Source organism: Martes martes (assembly GCF_963455335.1).
Source record: "Martes martes genome assembly, chromosome: 1".
Classification (NCBI taxonomy): Eukaryota; Metazoa; Chordata; class Mammalia; order Carnivora; family Mustelidae; genus Martes; species Martes martes.
In genome coordinates this window covers 154764807-154786825 of record NC_137888.1, presented here as the reverse complement: position 1 = coordinate 154786825, position 22019 = coordinate 154764807, and the positions used below count along the sequence as shown (strand labels likewise).

At 37.1% G+C, this 22019-nt stretch overlaps 1 protein-coding gene and 1 pseudogene across 2 annotated transcripts in view; one reads left to right on the top strand and one right to left on the bottom strand.

Annotated features, from left to right (window-relative positions):
* The window catches only part of FBXL2 (F-box and leucine rich repeat protein 2), a gene marked incomplete at its 5' end in the record, with an annotated part of 141073 nt that overhangs the window by 69260 nt on the left and 49794 nt on the right, over positions 1 to 22019 (bottom strand).
* Positions 19008 to 19770, top strand: LOC308351840 (eukaryotic translation initiation factor 1-like; annotated as a pseudogene). The gene is made up of 3 exons: positions 19008 to 19100; positions 19304 to 19406; positions 19624 to 19770. The product of its transcript is annotated as a eukaryotic translation initiation factor 1-like (transcript).

Here is a 22019-nt window from a genome sequence, read left to right as displayed (position 1 = left end):
ACTGGAGATGGAACTTTTGATCACTGACTTTCATTCCTTCTTTTCTAATGCATGCACTTATAGCAGTTCCCTCTAAACACCATCCCACAAATTTTGATATGCCATACTTTCATTATTGTTTAGTTTGAAATGCTTTGACTTCCACTGTGATAAGTTTTTTGATTCAAGCATTTAGAAGTATGTAGCTTAATATTTTGTTTTTCTTGATTTCTAGTTTAGTTCCACTGTGGTCAGAGAACATACTCTAGATGATTTCAATTCTTTGAGATTTGTTGAATTTACATTATGACTCAACATATAATCTATTTTGATAAGTGTTTCATTTACATTTGAGAAGAATGTATATTCTAAAGTTATTGGATATAGTGTCCTATATATGTCTAGTTGGTTAAGTATGGTTCAAATCTCCTATATCCTTTCTAATTTTTTTGTCTGATTAGTCTATCAGTTACTATAAGTCTATCAAGGGTATATTAAAGCTCTACATGTAATTATGGATTTGTCGTTTTTTTCCCTTTAGTTTTGCTTTAAATATTTTCAACTTATTAGGTTAATCAAAACTTAACATTCCTATTATTGTCCAATTGACCTTTTATTTTCAAGAAATGTCTCTTTGTGTCTAATATACACCTTGCCTTAAGGTCTACATGGTCAATGCTAACATAACCACACAGCTTTTAATACTTCCATCTTTTACTTTCAATCAAATTGTGTATCTTGTTATTTTGTTACGTTAAACTCCAGTTTAACAGTTTATCTTTTAATAGGAGTGTTAAGCTCATTTACACTTCATGTATATAGCTTAAATCTACTGTCTTGCCATTTGATTTCCATTTTCCCCAACTGCTCTTTATTCCTTTACTCTCCTTTTAAGAATTCTTTAACCAGATAATTTATATTTATGTCTTTGGTGGTTGCTCTGAATACAATACATCCCCATTTCAGTCTAGCTTGAATTAATATTATATTGCCACAGCCACAATTACAATATAATCTCATTTAATCTTTTATCTTTTGTGTTGTCATATATTTTACTTGACATACATTATGAATCAAATAATACAGTATTATGATTTTTGCTTAAAACAATTATCTTTTAAGTAACTTCAAGAGGTAAAAGGTATTTTATATTTACCCACCTACTTAACATTTATGGTATTCTTCATTCTTTTCTGTACATGATTTTCAGCTCCCTTCAGCCTTAAGAACATCCTTTAGCATTTTGTACAGTATGGGAATGTCAGTGATGAATTCTGACAGTTTTTGTTTACCAGAAAATGCTTTTATTTTTAAAAGATAATTTTTGGGGGTGGCCTGGGCAGTTAAGCAACTGACTCTTGGTTTCAGCTCAAGTTGTGATCTTAAGGGTGTGAAATCAAGTCCCAAGTCAGGCTCCACAGTCAGCGCAGAGTCTGCTTAAGAGTCTTTCTTCCTCTCCCTCTGCACCCTCCACCCTCTCTTCTCTAAATAAAATCTTCTTTTAAAAAAAGATTATTTTGCTGGATATGTAATTTTGAGTTTTTTCTTTCTGCATTTTAAAGATGACATTTCATTGTCTTTGGTTTTGAATTATTTCTTATAAGAATTCAATGAAAATTCATATTATCATTCCATACATATATTTAAAGATTTCTCTTTATCTTTGGTTTTCAGTAATTTAACCATAGTGTACTTAGGTGCTATTTTTCATTGCATTTATTCATTTATGGCATTTGCTAAACTTCCTGAATCTGTAGGCTGTCATCAGATTTGGAAAATGTGGGGCTCTTTAAATTTTTATGCCCCATTCTTTCTCTGGACCTCCAATTATATGTGTGTTAGACCATTTGAGCTGCTAATGATGTGTTAATTTTTGTTATCTCTTTTCTCTCTGCATGTCACTTCAAATAACTTTTATTAATCTATCTTGAAGTTCATCAATCTTATCTTTTGCAGTGTCCAATCTGCTTAAAAGCCTAAACAATTTTTTAAAAAAGATTTTATTTATTTATTTATTTGATAGAGATCACAAGTAGGCAGAGAGGCAGGCAGAGAGAGGGGGGGAAGCAGGTTCCTTGCTAAGCAGAGAGCCCAATGCAGGGCTTGATCCCAGGACCCTGGGATCATGACCTGAGCCAAAGGCAGAGGCTTTAACCCACTGAGCCACCCAGGTGCCCCAACCTAACCAATTTTGTATTTTTCAATTTTAGAAATCCCATTTTTTAAAGAATTTCCAAATCTCCTGAAATATCCTACCTCTTCACTCACTATAGCCATCTTTTTCTGTATATTCTTTAACATATTTTTTCATGATTAAAAAGATTCATTAATGTATGGTTGACATACAATATTATCTAGTATTCAGGTATACAGACTAGTGATTCAATAATTCTATACACTATGCTATGCTCACTGCAATAAGTGCAGTTATTATTTTTTCACTGCATTACATTACAGTATTACTGACTATATTCCTTGTGCTGTATTTTTCATCCCCAAGACTTATAAGTGAGAGTTTATACCTCTTAATTCCTTTCACCTGTTTCACCCACCCCTCAAACTCCTGTCCCTCTGGCAACAACCAGTTTGTTCTCTGTACTTATGATGCTTTTTTTTTAAGATTTATTTATTTGGGAGAGAGAGTGGGAGAGTGAGCATAGAGGGGGGAGGAGCAGAGGCAGAAGGAGAGAGAATCCCAAGCAGACTCTGTGCAGAGTGTGGAACCCAACATGGGGCTTGATCTTAGGACCTGACATCATGACCTGAGCCACAACCAAGAGCCAGACACTTAACTGTCTGTGCCATCCAGGTGCCCCTCTGTACTTAAGATTCTGATTCTGTTTTTTGTTTGTTCATTTGTTTTTAGATTCCACATATAAGTGAAAGTATATGGTATTTGTCTTTGACTTATTTTGCTTAGCCTAATACCCTCTAGGTCTATTCATGTTGTCATAAATGTCTAGATCTCATTGTTTTTTTATGACTGAGTAATTTTCCAATGAATACACATATCTTTACCCAATTCATTTATCAATGGGCCCTTAGGTTGTTTCCATAATTTGCCTACTGTAAATAACGAGGCAATAAACACAGAGTTACATATATCTTTTCAAATTAGTGTTTTCATTTTCTTCAGGTAAATACTCATTAGTAGAATTACTAGACCATATGGTATTTCTATTTTTAATATTTTGAGGAAACCCCTTGTTTCCCAAATTGGTTGTATTAATTTATATTCACAGCAATAGTACATGAGGGTTCCCTTTTCTCCACATCTTTGCCAACACTTGTTATTTCTTGCCTTTTTGATAATAGCCATTCTGACAAGCATAAGGTGGTATCTCATTGTGGTTTTGATTTGCATTTCCCTGATGACTAAAGATGTTGGACATCTTTTCCTGTATCTGTTGTCCATCTTTCTGTTGTCTTTGAAGAAATGTCTATTCAGGTCCTCCGCCCATTTTTAAATCAGATTATTTGGGCTCTGAGTTACCAGACTTCTGTATATATTTTGAATATTAGCTCCTTATCAGATATATCATTTCTTTATATATTCTCCCATTCAGTAGGTTGTCTTTTTGTTTTGTTGATGGTTTTCTTTGCTGCGCAAAAGCTTTTTATCTTGGTATAGCCCCAAGTTTATTTTTGCTTTTGTTTCCCTTTCCTGAGAAGACACATCAATAATCTTTAATGTTTTGTAATAGTTCTTTTAAAGTCCTAATATACTAATTCCTATAACTGGGTCATCTAAAAGTCTGCTTACATTGACTGTTTTCTTTTGCTCATGGGTCACATTTTTCTGCTCACTTGTATGTCTCATAATATTAGGCTCTACTCCAGACATTATGGCTAAACTAGTAAAGAATGTCCTATCATTTGGCTTATTTCCCAGAGGGTAAGCCCTTTCCTCTATCTGCTCATTCAGGACCCTTCTTAAGTTGAGCTGGAGCTGGGTCACAGCTAAAATTAAATTTCACTTGTGAATGGCTCATCTCCAACTTCCTGAGCCATACATAACATTAAAAATATCTTGTCAGTGTATGATCTAGAAGTGTATGATCTAGAAGCAGTTTCAGATAGCTCTGGTTAGCCTCTGGATTTAAGTCTGGCAAGTACTCTGAATCCCATCATTGCAAGAATGATGGCCTGGACAATTTCTTCCTGCTTTCCTTCATCCCTGTCTTCTTAGCAAAACTTCGTGGGGCCAAGGAGGAGTGGAGAGGAACTAATGGAAAAGAAGAGCTAGACCAAATTATTTGTCCTTGCATTTGAATCTCCAAAGCATGGCTGATTTAGCCTCTGTGTCTAAAGCAGGCCCATCTGTACCATGACTAGGCATTCACCACCAGGTATAGAAGCTGCTGTGGTTCTGCTCACTACAAAGGGCTTGTGTCTCTGAGAAATTCAGTTTTTTCAGATCTCCTCTTGTCCATTGCTCTTTGCTTACCCTATAGAAAGTATGACTTTTAAATTTTGTAATTTTTCTTATGATTACCATAAAAGTCTTTCATGTCCTTCCTAAGCAAAAGCAGAAGTCTCCCTAATAATTTTTTTTAATCTTAAGACCTATCTTACATTAATATTTCTTAAGTTGAAGTTAACCAACATATCTCCCACCAAAACTTAAATCACTTTAATTCTGATCACCACCCTCCCATCATGAAACCTGAAACCATGAACAACTGTTCTTGCTGTCATTGCTTCCATGAAATCTCCCATGTTAGTTAATATCAATATTTTCTTTCCTTTTCTAAAGTCAATACTAAATAATATTTACCACATGGTTACATTTGGTTTACCAGTTTGTTTCTCACACATTCTTTCTGAGATCAAACTTACTAGATTTTATCCTTTAACAGTTCATTCAGACAGGTGAGTTCTAAAAGTTGGAACATTTTAATTGTGATTTTAAAAACTGAGATAAAGTTCACATAACAAACCCACCTTAAAGTATACAATTCAGTGACATTTAGTTCATGCACAATGTTGTACAACCACCACCTCCAACTAGTTTCAAAATATTTTCATTACCCCAGAAGAAAACACCATGCCATTAAGCAGCTATTCTCTATTCTCCACTTCCTCTTATGCCATGGCAACCACCAACCCACCTTCTGTCTCTGTGGATTTATCTATTCTGAATACTTCATATAAATGGAATCATACAATATGTGGCCTTTGGGTGTGGCTTCATTTCTTAGCAAAATATTTCTGAAGTTTATCCAAGTCATAGCATGTATCAGTATTTCTTTCCTTTTTAATGGCTGAATAATACCCTACTGTATATGTATACCACAATTTGGTTATTCATTCATTATTGTTGGACATTTGGGCTGTTTCCACATTTTGGCTATTGTAAATAATGACACTCTTTATATACAAGTATTTTTTCAATTCTTTTGAGTATATATCTAGGAGTAGAATTTCTGGGTCATATGGTAATTTTAACTTTTTGAAGAACTGCTAAAAACTGTTTTACAAAGTGCCTACACTATCTTATGAAAAACGCTTTTCATTTTAGAATGATTATTTAGGTAGGTAAAAAATTCTAAGTTTACATTTCCATTGGTACATGGAAAATATTTTTCTACTCTTTGCTTCTACTGTTGCTGATGAGAGCTCTATTGTCAATTCAATTGTTAATCCTTTTAGGTAATTTTATTCTCTGAAGTTTAGCTGTTTCATTATACCTAGGTACAAATTTATCTTTATTGATCCTGTTCAAGACCCACAGTGCTACTTTAATTTGAGGATTTATATCTTTATTCCATTCTGAAACATTATCAGTACTATTGCTTAAAATATAACCTCTTCTATATTTTCTCTATATTTGTCTATAATTTCCTTTACACATATGTTGCGCCACTTAATCCCACCTTTTGGGTCATTTAGCCCTTTCTATATTTTTCTTTCTTTGCTGAACTATGTTAAATTCCCAATCTCTATTTTCCAGTTTCCTAATTCCATTTTTAGCTTGATCTAATTACTGTTTAATCCATTTACTCTACCTTATAGTGGACTATTTCCTTCAGTAACTACTAGTATTTTATCCTGACTTCATTTTCATCTGATTATTGATGTGTGGAAAGCTCATGTATCTTGGTTTAACATTTGATTCTGCCAAATTCTTCAAAGATTTCAACTTTCCAGCATCAATTTTACATTAATCTCTAGGCTTGGGATTTGAGTCATCCATACATGAAATGAGATTTTCCAAGAAAGAACTGCCCCCCCAGAACCCTAAGCAGAAGCTTGTTTCTTTGCTTGTTTAAGTCCCATCTTACATGGTGGAGGAAATCATTCCAGAGTCTCTGCATTGTAGTGGTCACATATTTGATTCCTCTCCATTTACATGTGAAGCCTCATCTCCTTTCCTTGGCGGTATCAAAATCCCAGCCACTAGTTATTACAGACAGCCTGGTAGCTGATTTGCTAACCACTGCCAGTTATCAGTACACTATAATTTGTTCTTGAACTATGTATTTGCTTTTTCGTTCTATTATAACCACTGTATCTCCTTGTGTTTTCATACTAGCTCAATTATAAGATTACAGTATGTTCCTTTGCTTTGATAACAACAGTATGGTATATAGAATGCTCTAGGAGTAGAATGCCAGCTATCCTTCACTTCCCTTACTACAGCAAAGAAAACTATGTATATGAGCTAGTAGATTTTTGATTAGACATATGACCTATAGTGTTGAATAATCTATTAAATTGGAAGTTTGTGCTCTGCTTAAAAGAATAAAAATTACATGCCTTATATTTTATAGTTAGATATGTGGAGATTTGTGAGGATTTTTTTGTCTGTTTATTTGTTTTATAGATTATAAGACTAACACATCCTGGAAACAATTTTTGTTGGCTGAAGAACAATAAGGTATAAAGGAAGAACATGAGATTTGAAGTTAAAAGCCTTGAAGTCTCAGATCCATACAGACTCTTTAAATTCCAAATCTCATGTTTTTCAACAATTGTGGAATCTTGATTAAGTCACTCAACCTTTGAGCTTGAGATTTTTTATTAATATCTTTCCTTCTACTTGAAAAGATTGAGTATCAAGTGATGATTATGAAACTGCTACAATATACTCAGAGAACATTCCTTTTTTCCTCAAAATAATAATCATTAGTAAACCTTAGACTGAATCAACAGAGGCAGAACCTTAACAGGCCTTTAGGAAAGTGTGGGGAACTTTAAATTATCACATGAATGTTAGTTGTTTTGCTAAGAACTGCTGTGGGTTAAGTGTGGTACTAAGACCCAGAATATGACTTTTGGCATTTCTATATTTATACACTTCATATCCTTAGAACAGCTAGGATAAAAAATAACAAAAAGTGATGCCAGGCCCTCCCTATATTCTTCAAAGAACTACCTACTTAGAATAATGCCTCTGAACATAAAAATATGGGCTTCATTTTTTGTGTGTGTGCAAATGAATAGTCTCTGAAATGTGGATACAGAAGACAAAATTTTTCCTAAAGACCACTAAACCTGTTCTCACATACTAAGGTAAATGAGTGAAAAGCAAACAATTATGTTCATTTACTAAATATTAAATTTGAGGTTTCAGAGCATTGGTTTGGTGATGTTATCTAAAAGAGAAAAAAAACCCAACAACCCTAAGAGTTAACCACTTCAGGAATGTTTCCAAAAGTACAGACACTATTTACACTTCTTATCTCAGAGTGTGCGAGGCATGTTAACAGGAGATATACCTTTTTCTTTATTCAACATTTTATTGTGTCACTTGCTAAAGCTATTAAGCTTTTTAATTTAAAATATAATAAAGAGGAGCAAGATGGCGGAAGAGTAGAACACCCAAATTTCATTGGGTCCCAGGAGTTCTGCTAGATAGTTATCAAACCATTCTGATCACCTACAAACTCAACAGGAGATAGACGAGAAGAAGAGCAGCAATTCCAAGAACAGAAAAGCACCACTTTCTGGAAGGTAGGACCTGAAGAGAAGTGAATCCGAGGCAACATTCAGGAAGACAGATCACAGGGGGAGCACAAAATCGGAACTTTTAGAAGCCTGCTCCACTGAGGGACATCGCTCCAGAGGCTAAGGGGGGAAAGGGGGGAGCCCTCGTGGGGACAGTGTGGTCTCAGGACCCTAAGTAAGGGTCACAAAAAAACCAGGGGTGTCTGAATGTGGCAGAGCCCCCAGGTATCAAACCAGGGAAGCTGACTGCAGAGACAGAGCTGAGCAGTGGGCTCTCATCGCAGGATTACCTTAAACTGTGATCCAAGGCACAGGTGGGCCATTGCTCCTTGAGCAGGGACCCCACAGGTGGCAGATCTGGAGAGACCCCCTCCTTCCAGAATGAGTGGTGTGGGAGCACGTGGCAGGAATCTGCTGGGCTTGGAGACTCCAAACCTATGACTGAAACACTCAGTCATAGGCCGAGTGAGCCTGGACTGCAGCCAGAGAGCAGGGAGACAGGAGGTACCGACTGCTTTTCTCTGAGGGCACACTAAGGACCGGGGCCCTGAGCTCTCGGCTCCTCTGGCACCAGAGATTGGGAGGCCACCATCTTCATTCCCGTCCTCCAAAGCTGTATGGAAAGGGTTCAGGGAACAAATGCTCCCAAGAGTGAACCCAAGATTACTTAGTCTGGCCCCTGGAAAGGGCGGTGCAATTCTGCCTCAGGGCAAAGACATTTGAGAATCACTGCAACAGGCCCCTCCCCCAGAAGATCAGCAAGAACATCCAGCCAAAATCAAGTTCACGAATCAATGAGAACTGTGGAATAGAACTAGGGGAAGCAACACATAAAATTCATGGCTTCCCCCCCATGATCCTTTAGTCTTACAAAGTTAAATTTTTTAAAATTTATTTTTATCTTATATATTTTTATTTTTCCTCTTTCCTATTTTCACCATTTTAAACTATTTTATCTTATCAATACTTTTTAAAAACTTTTAAAATTTTCATTGTTATAGTCATATTCTATTCCTTTATTGTATTTAACCTTGTTTTTTGTATACATGTAAGTTTTTGTTTCTTTAAAATTTTGGGATACAGTTTCTTCTAACAGATCAAAATATACGCTAAATCTAGTGTGTGGCTTTTTTTCCTAGTCTCCAGCCAGATCACATTCTCTCCTTTTTTTTTTTCCCTTCTTATTTCAACCAACTTCTTATCTTCTCAATTCCTTTTTTAGAATCTTTTTAAATTTTCATCCTTACAGCCATATTCCATCCCTTCATCATGTTTACCCTTATTTTTGTATATATGTAAGTTTTTCTTTCTTTAAAATTTTGGAAGGCAGTTTCTTCTAACATACCAAAATACACCCAAAATCAAATGTGTGGCTCTGTTCTAATCATATATATATATTTTTCTTTCTCCTACCTACGCCCCTCCCGCCCCGGGTTCTGGATCTCTTCTGATTTGGTTAGTGTATATTTTTCTGAGGTCACTGCTACATTTTTAGTATTTTGTTCTCTCATTCAGCTATTCTTATCTGGATAAAATGACAAGGCAGAAAAACTCACCTCAAAAGAACAAGAGGCAGTACTGACAGCTAGGGACCTAATGAATATGGATGTCAGATGTCAGATGTAGAACCAGAGTTCAAAATGGTGATTATCAAGATGCTAGTTGGGCTTGAAAAAAGCATAAGACACTAGAGAATCCCTTTATGGAAAAATAAAAACCCTTTCTGGAGAAATAAAAGAACTAAAATCTAACCAAGTTGAAATCGAAAAAGTTATTAATGAGATGCAATAAAAAATGGAGGCTCTTACTGCTAGGATAAATGCGGCAGAAGAAAGAATCAGTAATACAGAAGATCAAATGATGGAGAATAAAGAAACTGAGAAAAAGGGAGATAAACAACTACTTTACCACAAGGGGAGAATTTGAGAGATAAGTGATACCATAAGATGAAATAATATTAGGGGCGCCTGGATGGCTCAGTGGGTTAAAGCCTCTGCCTTTGGCTCGGGTCATGATCCCAGGGTCCTGGGATTGAGCCCCGCATTGGGCTCTCTGCTCAGCGGGGAGCCTGCTTCCTCCCCTCTCTCTCTCTGCCTGCCTCTCTGCCTACTTGTGATCTATGTCTGTCAAATAAAGAAATAAAATCTTTAAAAAAAAAAAGATGAAATAATATTAGAATAATCGGGATCCCAGAACACGAAGAAAGAGAGAAAGGGGCAGAAGGTATATTAGAGCAAATTATAATGCAGAATTTCCCTAATTTGGCGAAGAGAACAGGCATCAAAATCCAGGAGGCAAAGAGAATACACCTCAAAATCAATGAAAATAGGTCAACAGCCTGTCATCTAATAGTAAAACATACAAGTCTCAGTGATAAAGAGAAAATCCTGAAAGCAGCTCAGGACAAGAAGTCTGTAACCTACAGTGGTAGAAATAATAGATTGGCAGCAGATCTATCCAGAGAGACCTGGCAGGCCAGAAAGGACTGACATGATATATTCAGAGAACTAAACGAGAAAAATATGCAGCCAAAATACTATATCTAGCTAGGCTGTCACTGAATATAGAAGAAATATAAAGCTTCCAGGAAAAACAGAAACTAAAAGAATCTGCTATCACCAAACCAGCCCTATAAGAAATATTGAAAGGGGTCCTCTAACCAAAGGAGAACCTAGAAGTAACAGACCAGAAAGGAACAGAGACAACATACAGAAACAGTCACCTTATAGGCAATACAATGGCACTAAATTCATACCTTTCAATAGTTACCCTGAATGTAAATGGGCTAGATGCCCCAATCAAAAAACACTGGGTATCAGAATGGATTAAAAAAACAAGACCCACTGATACGCTGTCTGCAAAACTCATTTTCGACACAAAGACACCTCCAGATTTAAAGTGAAGTGGTGGAAAACAATTTACCATGCTAATGGACATCAAAAGAAAGCTGGGGTGGCAATCCTTGTATCAGATAAATTAGATTTTAAACCAAAGACTATAATAAGATGGACACTTATATACTTAATTATACTTAACGGACAATTATATACTTAAAGGGTCTACCCAAGACAAGCATCTAACAATTTTAAATATCTATGCCCCTAACATGGGAGCACCCAATTATATAAACCAATTAATTACAAAATCAAAGAAACACATTGACAATAATACAATAATAGTAGGGGACTTTAATAACCCCCTCACTGAAATGGACAGATCATCCAAGCAAAAGATCAAGGAAATAAAGGCCTTAAATGACATGCTGGACCAGATGGACATCACAAATATATTCAGAATATTCCATCAGAATACACATTCTTCTCTAGTGCACATGGAACATTCTCCAGAATAGATCACATCCTGGGCCACAAATCATGTCTCACCAGGTACCAAAAAGATTGGGATCATTCCCTGCATATTTTCAGAACACAATGCTCTGAAACTCAAACTCAACCACAAGAGGAAAGTTGGAAAGAATTCAAATACATGGAGGCTAAAAAGCATCCTACTAAAGAATGAAGGGGTCAACCAGGCAATTAAAGAAGAATTTTAAAAATTCACGGAAACAAATGAAAATGAAATCTTTGGGATACAGCAAAGGTGGTCCTGAGAGGAAAGTATACACCAATACAAGCCTTTCTCAAGAAACAAGAAAGGTCTCAAAAATAAAAATCCTGACCCTACACCAAAAGGAGCTGGAGAAAAAACATCAAATAAAGCCTAAACCTAAACCCCACAGGAGAAGAGAAATAGTAAAGATCACAGCACAAATCAATGAACTAGAAACCAAAAGAACAGTAGAACAGATAAACGAAACTAGGAGCTGGATCTTTGAAAGAATTAATAAGATTGATAAATCCCTGGCCAGACTCATCAAAAAGAAAAGAGAAAGGACCCAAATTAATGAAATCATGAATGAAAGAGGAGAGATCACAACAAACACCAAAGAAATACAAACAATTATAAGAACATATTACAAGCAACTATATGCCAGCAAAGTAGACAATCTGGAAGAAATGGATGCATTCCTAGAGACATATAAACTACCAAAACTGAACCAGGAAGAAATAAAAAACCTGAACAGACCCATAACCAGTAAGGAGATTGAAGCAGTCATCAAAAATCTCCCAAAAAAACAAGAGCCCAGGGCCAGACAGCTTACCAGGGGAATTCTTCCAAACATTCAAAGAAGAATTAATACCTATTCTCCTGAAACTGTTGCAAAAAATAGAAATGGAAGGAAAACTTCCAAACTCATTTTATGAGGCTAGTATTACCTTGGTCCCAAAACCAGACAAAGACCTCATCAAAAAGGAGAATTACAGACCAATATCCCTGATGAACATGGATGCAAAAATGATCACTAAAATACTAGCCACTATGATCCAACAGTACACTGAAAGGATTATTCATCACGACGAGGTGGGATTTATTCCTCGGGTGCAAGGCTCGTTCAATATCCACATACCAATCAATCTGATACATTAATAAAAGAAAGAAGAAGAACCATATGATACTCTCAATAGATGCAGAAAAAGCATTTGACAAAGTACAGCATTCTTTCTTGATCAAAACTCTTCAAAATGTAGGGATAGAGGGCATATACCTCAATATCATCAAAGCCATCTATGAAAACCCCACAGTGAATACCATTCTCAATGGGTCAGCAACATGGCAGGGCTGTCCACTATCACCACTACTATTCAACATAGTACTAGCAGTCCTAGCCTCATTGCTTCTTGGCCCTTTGGCTAAGATCAAGTATAGAAGTCCTAGCTTCAGCAATCAGACAACAAAAAGAAATAAAAGGCATCCAAGTCACCAAAGAAGAAGTCAAAGTCTCACTCTTTGCAGATATGATACTTTATGTGGAAAACCCAAAAGACTCCACTGCAAAACTGTTAGAACTCATACAGGAATTAAGTAAAGTGGCAGGATATAAAATCTACACACAGAAATCAATTGCATTTCTATACACCAACAACAAGACAGAACAAAGAGAAATTAAGGAGTCAATCCTGTCTACAACTGGACCCAAAACCATAAGATACCTAGGAATAAACCTAACCAAAGAGGCAAAGAATCTGGTCTCAGAAAACTATAAAGTACTTATGAAAGTACTTATGAAAGAAATGGAGGAAGACACAAAGAAATGGAAAAACATTCCTGCTAATGGATTGGAGGAACAAATATTGTAAAAATGTCTATGCTACCTAAAGCAATCTACACATTTAATGCAATCCCTATCAAAATACCATCTTTTTTTCCCAAGGAAATGGAAAATATAATCTTAAAATTTATATAGAACCAGAAAAGACCCTGAATAGCCAGAAGAATGTTGAAAAAGAAAACCAAAGTTGGAGGCATCACAATTCCAGACTTCAAGCTCTATTACAAAGCTGTCATCATCAAGACAGTATGATACTGGCACAAAAACAGACTCAAAATGGATGAAAGACCTCAATGTGAGACAGGAATCCATCAAAATCGTTGAGAACACAGGCAGCAACTTCTTCGCCCTCAGCCGCAGCAACTTCTTCCTAGAAACATCGCCAAAGGCAAGGGAAGCAAGGGCAAAAATGAACTATTGGGACTTCATCAAGATCAAAAGCTTCTGCACAGCAAAGGAAACAGTCAACAAAACCAAAAGACAACCGACAGAATGGGAGAAGATATTGGCAAACGACCTATCAGATAAAGGGCTAGTATCCAAAATCTATAAAGAACGTATCAAACTCAACACCCAAAGAACAAATAATACAATCAAGAAATGGGCAGAGGACATGAACAGACATTTCTGCAAAGAAGACAACCAGATGGCCAACAGACACATGAAAAAGTGCTCGACATCACTCGGCATCAGGGAAATACAAATCAAGACCACAATGAGATACCACCTCACACCAGTCAGAATGGCTAAAATTAACAAGTCAGGAATCGACAGATGCTGGCAAGGATGTGGAGAAAGGGGAACCCTCCTCCAGTGTTGGTGGGAATGCAAGCTGGTGCAGCCACTCTGGAAAATAGCATGGAGGTTCCTCAAAAAGTTGAAAATAGAGCTACCCTACGATCCAGCAATCATACTACTGGGTATTTACCCTAAAGATACAAATGTAGTGATCCAAAGGGGCACGTGTACCTGAATGTTTATAGCAGCAATGTCCACAATAGCCAAACTATGGAAAGAAGCTAGATGTCCAGCAACCAATGAATGGATAAAGAAGAGGTGGTAATATATACATGATGGAATACTATGCAGTCATCAAAAAACCCCAAATCTTTCCATTTATGACAACATGCATGGAACTAGAGAGTGTTATCCTGAGCAAAATAAGTCAATGAGAGAAAGACGATCATCATACGATCTCTCTAATCTGAGGAATTCGAGAGGCAGGGTGGGGGATCGTGTGGGTAAGGGAGGGAAAAATGAAACAAGATGGCACTGGGGAGGGAGACAAACTGGAAGAGACTCTTAATCTCAGGAAACAAACTGAGGGCTGCTGTGGGGGAAGGGCGATGGGGTGGCTGGGTGATGGACATTGGGGAGGGTATGTGCTATGGTGAGAGCTATGAATTGTGTAAGACTGATGATTCACAGACCTGTACGCCTGAAACAAATAATACATTACATGTTAATAAAAAATACATGAATAAAGATAAGACTACAAAGAGAAAACAACTCCACAACAGCAAAACTAGCTTCATATGAATGTAGTCTCTTTTTGGTTTCAACTCTCCATATTTTCAAGGGAAGTTAAAACTAAGTTATTAATGGGGTGCCTGGGTGGCTCAGTGGGTTAAAGCCTCTGCCTTCGGCTCAGGTCTTGATCCCGGGGTCCTGGGATCGAGCCCCACGTCGGGCTCTCTGCTCGGCAGGGAGCCTGCTTCCCTTCCTCTCTCTCCGCCTGTCTCTCTGCCTACTTGTGATCTCTGTCAAATAAATAAATAAAATCTTTAAAAAAAAAAAAACTAAGTTATTAAGATTTGCAATCATTACATTTTCTAAAAAAGAACATATACTTTTATGGTTAATTGAATAATCAATTATTCAATTACTATCTTATGAATAAAGATTTCATCATAAATATTGAGCACTAAATAGTAACTAAAATAAAACACATCACAAAAAGATGTTGGTCAGCTTCTGACTAAAGTTACTTAAAAGACATTTTTTAAATTTTAATTTTTAAAAATTTTATTAAGTTCTTTAATTCCAGTATAGTTAACAGTGTTGCATTAGTTTCAGGTATACAATATAGTGACTCAACAATTCTCTACATTACTCAGTGCTCACCATAGTAAGTGTAGTAGTTAATCTCCGTCACCTATTTACTGAATCCCCACCCTAAAAGACATTTTAACAAAAACAGTGTAAAGATCAGTGACTTCATGCAAATTCAAGATGTTTAAACAATGATGAATCTACTTCTGTCATAATGCTAGTGATCTTAAGGAATCTATCACTGAGTTTCTAGAAGAAAAACTTGACTTTTAAAATATAAGTCAACTGAATGATGGAAAAGGTGAAAATTTCCAACGTTAGATCATTGCAACATGGAGCTGGAGAAGGGAGATTTCCAAAATCAACATAGGAAAGGAAATCCAGGTAAAATACATGAAAAAGTAACTGAATTTTAATAAATGTAATTTGAGAAATTAACAGTGAACTTAGCAAAGTGTGATTCAAAAGGTTGGAACACAACAAATGGGAACAGTTCTGAATAAGAAGTGGGAAACAAAATATTTATAAAGATTAGAGATACCTAACCCTAAAAGACAGCCAAGGGGAGATGAAGTAACAAGGTGGTTAGTTAGGTACATCAACAAAAAACTAACCAGGAAACAAACCAAGAAAAGAAAAAATGTAGTATACCTTCATACCTTTCAAACTTATCACAATTTTCTTATTAGGAATATTTTGATACATACAAAAGAATATATAACACTTTATAGTCCCCAATAAGAGTATATGAATCACCACTGAAACTTAACTAGATCATTACTAGTATCACGGTATCTACTTTGTGTTCCTCCCTTATTTCCTTTCTCTACCTCTCAACAAGTAAGTATGCTCATGATATCTGCTTTTTGTTCCCTTCAGGGTTTTACCACAATGTATACATTCCTAAAATGTGGCTTTTTAAAATCTTGAATCTTAAAAAAATAGTATATGCTGTATAGTCTTTTGAAACTAGCTTTTTTACCCCCGGCATTATAATACTAAGACTTATCCATGTCATTTTGTGAGATTTAGTACATTTCACTATGTTTATACTTCACATTATAATTATATCACATATTTATCATATTAATAATATTCCATATTCCAGTGAATATTTGGTTGTTTTCAGTATTTTTGCTATTAGGAATAGTGCTGCTATGGACATTTTTTTAAAGATTTTTATTTTATTTATTTGAGAGGGGGAGAGCATGAGCAGGGGAGGCAGAAGGAGGAAGGAGATGGACAAGCAGACTCCATGCTGAGCATCAAGACTGATGTAAGGCTCAATCTCATGACCCTGAGATCATGATCTGGGCCAAAGTCAAGAGCTGGATGCTCAACCGACTGAGCCACCCATACACTACTGAACATTTTTATACATGTCACCTGGTTTACATTTGTAAGAGCTTCCTTAGTGTATACTCAAAAGTTGCAATGCTTGGTCAATGCCAATGTTCAATTTTATAGGACAGTGACAACTGTTTCCCAGATACACATCTATACTTCATTTCCTAGCCTCCCTTGCAGTACAAGCAGGCACATAACTAACAGCTAGCCACAGGAAGGTGCCCAGCTGGAAGGAAGCCATGGTTGAAAACAGTAGAACTTCTTTCAAACAGGTTCTTAATAACTGCAGAGAGCAGGGCCTCCTCGATGCCTCCACACACCATTCCCGACTTTATTAGACGAACAGTAAGTAAACTTCTGTTGTGTTTCAGATATTAGATAATTATTAAATACATATGCCACATTAGTCTACTCTACGCTAGTGAAGACAGAAACACCTTGAAGCGGGGGCTTCTAGAACAAAAATCTAAAATATGTGACATCTGCCTAGTGGCTGACAGCAAAGGAAACAGAGCAGATAACTATGTGATACTACTGCCTGTGATAATGTGGAGGGCAGACACAGTATGTAGATCTAATTTAGAGAAGAGGTTACAAAGTGCCAAAAGGTTAGTGACTAATGGCTTATCATTGCTGTGGTTAAGGCATTACAAGAAAGAAAGTACTCAGGGAAAAACTAGTTGGCTTGCAAGCAGAAATAAAGGGGGAGAGAGCATAGAAACTGAAGGCCTTAGACTGTTGAAAAAGCCAATTATGTCTAAACATTACTTTCCAAAACTTAAAAGTATCTTGGGCTACAGGAGATTGCTTGAAATTCTTTGTTATATACATTAAACCCTGTAGCAAAGACTAAATTAAAGTTGCCCCGTTTCTTTCCAACCCTATTATTGTTGTAGATGTCTCTGGAGAGATACCACTGAGAAAGAGAGGCACAGAGGCAAAAAGTAAAATATAGGAGTCCTAAGGCTGCAGTCTAAGAAATAACTGGGTGGGGTTACAGGCATAGGAACTAGAATCAAACAAATCAGATGAGCAGTGAGTTATTAAATTCTGTCAAAGAATTCAACCAAAATCTTGGTCTAAAATATACCACTTAGAAACCAATCCTCAGATCTCCAAAACTGCATAGATAAGAAATGACTATGAAATAGGAAGAAACCCCAAGACAGGAATATTCCCTAATATCCACTTCAGGTTAGTTATGGAAGATAATGGACAAGAAAGAACCTTCCAAAGGCTGGAGTTAAGGGTCACCAAAAACCAGTAGGAAAAGAGTTCTTCACAGAAGACAGAGTAGGACCTTCCCCTACTGCCAGCACAAGCTTCACTAGCAGAATCTCATCATTGCTATAGAACAGTAACTACTGTGTGTCTTACTGTCTTCCCCTTCCCAAATTTTGTTTATTGCAGTCACCTTGTCCCTGATCCTGAATAAGGGGAGGGGCAACAGCTGGGGAAAGGTAACAAAATCATGAAGCACCACATGGAGATATGACAGAGAAGACTGCATATCAGCCAGAGATCCTATACTTGGAGCTGGATGCAGTGAATGGATGGGATTTGGTTTACCTTTTGGGGATGAGGTGTGTTCTGTGTGGAAATAAGGGTCACCAATATGGTAATCTGGTCACCAGAAAGGCAGACTAGGGCATAAATGGCTAGCTGCTCATCAAATGTCATGTTTTTCTCTTTCCCTGGGCATGCATGCCTAACTGTGTGCCCAGGAAGAACAGGGCTATATGGATTTTGGAGAGCAGCTAGCTGCCTCTTCCTCTTTTGCAGCAGTCAGGTGGGGTTATGTGGTTTAAATGTGGGAACATGTTATGTGCCACTTGCACACAGAGATCTCCCAGCAATCCTCAAAATATGCTCCAGAGACCCATGAAAATCATCTGAGAGTCTTTTCAGGAATTCCATAGGTCAAAACTATTCTCAATACAAAGATGTCATTTACCTTTTCTGTATTAACACTTCCACTAATGGTGCCAAAGAAATGGTGGGCAAACTGCTGGTTCCTGAGCACAAATAAAGGCAGTGGGATAAAACTGTACTTAGCGTCATTTTAGCCTTCAAAGCCATGCCCTCAGTGTTTAAAACCCAAAATAACAATCATTTAAAAAAAAAAAAACAGAAGTTTTACTTAAGAATGTCTTGGACATGGGGAAATGGACATTGGGGAGGGTATGTGCTATGATGAGTGCTGTAAAATGTGTAAACCTGGCGATTCACAGACCTGTACCCCTGGGGATAAAAATACATTATATGTTTATTAAATTAAAAGAAAAAAAAGAATGTCCTGGACAAAGCAGAAACAAACGATTGATTTTATTGAATCTTAACTTTTGAGCACACATCTTTTTAATTTCTGTGTGACAAAATGGTAGGTACACATAAAAGGTTTCAAATGGTTTTTGGTCCCAATCACTGAGCCCCCTCACTGCACAACACTCCATCCCACCACCACACCCTGCCACTGCCTTTTCCCACAGAGGAAAAGGAATCACAATGTATGTCTGCTATCAAGAACCTCCACTCTTTCCACCCCTCTGCTGATGCAAGTAAGGGTGATGATTTGCTTCTTGCAGGCACTAAGGATTATATTATATAAGAATTTTTTTAAAAGATTTTATTTATTTATTTGACAGACAGAGATCACAAGTAGGCAGAGAGGCAGGCAGAGAGAGAGGAAGGGAAGCAGGCTCCCTGCTGAGCAGAGAGCCTGATGTGGGACTCGATCCCAGGACCCTGGGATCATGACCTGAGCCGAAGGCAGACGCTTTAACCCACTGAGCCACCCAGGCGCCCCATATAAGAATTCAGCAGAGAAAATGGGAGGAAGACCCTTACTACTGTCCAAGGGATTAAGAATAATTACAATAAAAAGAAGCTAGAGAAGGTGTTTAAGAAGAAACTTGTGGGGTGCCTGGGTGGCTCAGTGGGTTAAAGCCTCTGCCTTCGGCTCTGGTCCTGATCCCAGGGTCCTGGGACTGAGCCCTGCATCGGGCTCTCTGCTCAGCAGGGAGCCTGCTTCCCTTCCTCTCTCTCTGCCTGCCTCTCTGCCTACCTGTGATCTCTGTCTGTCAAATAAATAAATAAAATCTTTAAAAAAAAAAAAGAAGAAGAAGAAACTTGCCTGCAATGGTAATGTAAGTGAGCATTCAGAATATGGAGAAGTAATTCAGCTAAAGGGTCACCAGCACAAGAACATAAGCCAGTTCCTCACAGGGACTGGGCTGGCTAAGGATGACCAGCTGAAGGTTCATGGGTTTTAAGTGCTTTTGGCTTACTGACGCTTAAGTGAGGACTTCCTTGCAATGAGTAGATTTTCCTTCTGTCCCTTGTCACAAGTTTAAAAACCTCACTGCTTGTATAATAAAACCATCTGGGGTCTGCTTTTAGCTTGGACTAGAGTAACTCATTCATGCAATAAACTGAAAAGAGCCAAAGGAAAGGTTTCAAATGGTTGTCTTAGGAAAAAAAACAATTGTTTGAGCTATGAGCTAAACTAGCCACTTTTTTTTAAAACTAGCTCACTTCTGGAAGAGATTATGCTGAGTGAAATAAGTCAAACAGAGAAAGTCAAGTATCATATGGTTTCACTTATTGGTGGAGCATAACAAATAATAGAGAGGACAAGGGTAGATGGAGAGGAGAAGGGAGTTGAGGGAAATTGGAAGGGGAGGTGAACCATGAGAGACTATGGACTCTGAAAAACAACCTGAGGGTTTTGAAGGGGCGGGGTGGGAGGGTGGGGGAACCAGGTGGTGGGTATTAGGGAGGGCACAGATTGCATGGAGCACTGGGTGTGGTGAAAAAACAATGAATACTGTTACGCTGAAAATAAATAAAAAATTAAAAAAAAATAAAATAAAATAAATATGCCACAAGAAAAAAAAATAAAACTAGCTCACTTTTTTTAATGAAACATTTTAACATGAAGGAATAGCTGACATAAATTATGGTAATTCAGACTCAAGTACATAACAGACATTTTCTAAAAAATGAAATGAGACTGCCACTTCAAGGAAAATTGTGCCAATGATAAAATTCAAGCTTTTGAATAAAAATTAGAATTTTGGAAAACTTATACTGGCTACCGTGAATTATCAATGTCCCTAATCTTTTTTTAAAATAAAGATTATATTTACTTATTTATTTATTGAGAGAGAGAGTATGCATACGAGTGAGCAGGGTGGGGGGTGGGGCAGAAGATGAGGGAGCTGGAAAATCTCAAGCAGACTCCATACTGAGTGTGGAACCAATGTGGGGCTCAACCTCATGACCCTGAGACCAGAACCTGAGTGAAAATCAAGAGTATGATGCCCAACTGATTGAGCCACACAGGCACCCCTGTTCGGTGTCCCAAATCTTGATATTTTCCAAATGATAAATACATGATGTTTCAAAATCCACTTTGAATGAGGAAAAGATCTATTCAAAGACAAATGGAATTTAACTTAGTAAAGTATAAAGGGTTGATTGCCATGGTTTTAAAAATTTCAAATTGCAACTAATCTTTAAGAAACTGTCACCTGTCAAGTTTAGATGACACATCAAAATATCCATAATCAGATGACTCAGCTGTTAAAGTATTCATCCCTATTCCAACTACATATACAAAGCTTTATGGCAGAAGCAAATTAAATAACAGATTTAAGATGATCAGGAAAAGAAGAATGTAAACACAGAAGTTTATATACAGCAAAACTGGATTTCAAGTATAAAGGGCACAAGCTGGTATCAACATACAAGACCTTAGAGAATACTGTTCCCATGAACCCTGCCTGAAGAATGAATCTTCTGGAGAACAATCACCAGACAACAAAATGACTATAAATAAAGACTGGTGGGGAGCATTAAATAAGCTCAATGAGAGTTAAAAAAGAGAGGGTATAATATATGGTGGCTACACATTTGATAATGTAGATTTAGTACAACCATTTAAAAGCAGGGGTGAGTTCAGTGGTTCAGTGGGTTAAAGCCTCTGCCTTTGGCTCAGGTCATGATCTCAGGGTCCTGGGATCGAGCCTCGCATCAGGCTCTCTGCTCAGCAGGGAGCCAGCTTTCCCCCGCCCCCTTTCTCTGCCTGCCTCTCTGCCTACTTGTGATCTCAAATAAATAAATAAAATCTTAAAAAAAATAAAAGCAGGGGTGGGTGAGGAGAAAGAGAGAACAAATGCAAATAAATGTCATTGTTTTCAGTAATTATACTGGTAAAAACTATACCTGTATTATTATTCTGAGGCTATGGTGATTGTGATGTTGATAAAGCAAATGAGCATTAGGACTTAGGATATTAAGATATCTTAATCTATATTAGGATATCCTGATTGTATAATCCCCTGTGTCATAACCAGGACTATTAGTGTGGAAGAAAGGAGATGCAGACTTGAGACTGATGAAGTAATAAGAGTCCTGAATTTGCAGCAGATATATCAGTATGAAATCATGAGTTTCTCATCTCTATATATATGTTCAATATACTGAAAAGGCTTAGAAATACCTCTAGCAACCAGACTGT